Source organism: Aplysia californica, unplaced genomic scaffold (assembly GCF_000002075.1).
Source record: "Aplysia californica isolate F4 #8 unplaced genomic scaffold, AplCal3.0 scaffold00023, whole genome shotgun sequence".
In the NCBI taxonomy this organism is placed as follows: domain Eukaryota; kingdom Metazoa; phylum Mollusca; class Gastropoda; order Aplysiida; family Aplysiidae; genus Aplysia; species Aplysia californica.
In genome coordinates this window covers 2,092,341-2,093,942 of record NW_004797293.1, presented here as the reverse complement: position 1 = coordinate 2,093,942, position 1,602 = coordinate 2,092,341, and the positions used below count along the sequence as shown (strand labels likewise).

Genomic DNA, 1,602 nt, shown 5'->3' with positions numbered 1-1,602 from the left:
GTCTGTCTGCCTGTCTGTCTGTCTGTCTGTCTGTCTCTCTGTCTGTCTGTCTGTCTATCTGTTTGTCTGTCTGTCTGTCTGTCTGTCTTGCTTCTCCCCTGCACTGTCTGGCTGTTGTCATATCAATGTGAGTCTCTTTACTCAGTCTGAAAACTTTCCTGCTAGTGCCTGTGTTCACTGTATCTGCCTTTGTTTTGTTTTTTTGTAGCGATGTGCTTTGAGCATCTCGTCCTGATGAAATTGGGCAATCTAAATGTACTGTAAACCAATACAACGACCTGTTGTTGTTATTTTTTTGTTATCGATCCAGCAACAGCTACACCCTCGCCACCCCCCAGGGCGGTGCTACAGACTGAAGGGTCTTTAGGCCATTCCCAAAGGGGGGACATTTCTCATTCTAGTGCACAGCAGAATTGTAAATGGGCTGATTCATCATGTCACGCTTATAACTGTGCCTGATCTGCAACAGGGAACTGCTGATTTTTCTTTCCTAATCCTTACTATTGTCATTTTCCTCTACTTCTTTTGTATGTTTGTCACACAACTGTGACCCACTATTTCCGAGATGCCTTGATAGTCGCAGCAGACCTTGTGCTGTTGAAGCTAGAGAGGTGAGCAGAGTAAGTCTGATTCCCTGTAAAGATTTCTCTGTTGACATCCTCCCCTTGGCGCTCATATGACCTTATGCAGTTGCGAGCGCTGTAAAACCTCTATCGGAACAAGAAAAAAAAAAGACCCTCGCCCTTCTGCCCAGTGCCGTGTAAGGATAAGTGCAGGTTTGCTTCAGTTTCTATAATGTTCCATAGAGAATGTTGTCGGTCATCATCATTCGGTGCCTTGCCGACTGGCGTGGGCGATCATGGACGTCCACTTCCATCTGTCTTACGTTGCAGCGATGGTCTCTGCTGTTCTGTCTGCTCCCAGCCATGTTGTCAACTTGTCCAGTATCTTTTCCCTCTGTGGGTGGTTGGCGGGTGCTCTGGTGTGGTTTGCTCCTTCTTTCCTATCAAACATCTATCGTCCTTATCTCCCCTTCTTTTTTGTGTACGTTATTCTTCTTGGAACACATCTATTCTTCGGCCCTTATATGACCTTATTGTATTGCAAGTGCCGTAAAACTCTTACTAAAACTAAAAATCTTTTCCCTCTGTCTGCATCTGCCTCTCTTTCCATCAAACTTGCCTGTTGTTACAATATTCTCCAATGCTGTGTTGTCAATACATCATCATCATCATTGACTTTCTCACCCTGCACCAGGGTATAGACCACGGACAAACACCTTCCACCTTTCTCTATCCTGGGCTAGCCTCTTGATGCTATTCCATGTCTTCCCACTTTTCTGTACATCGATTTCTTTCAGCTTTGTCCACTGTCCTTAATTGTTCCTGCTGATGCTGAAGCTTCTCCGTCTCCCAAGATAGAAAAATAAAAAGCTGTGTTTGTCCGTGTTTCTGTAACTGACTGTTTTTTACTGGGTCGGGTAGTTGGCCCTCTGGCAAAACTGGCAGTTTCCCGGCAACCAGACCTTTGCACCTGTAGTCGCCTCTTACGACACGCAGTATCACGACAAGTGTATTCTTTGCTCCCCCATAGTAAAACATT

General features: G+C 45.3%; 1 protein-coding gene across 1 annotated transcript in view; it reads left to right on the top strand.

Annotated features, from left to right (window-relative positions):
• Positions 1-1,602, top strand: part of LOC101848489 — a gene marked incomplete at its 3' end in the record, with an annotated part of 41,489 nt that overhangs the window by 38,867 nt on the left and 1,020 nt on the right.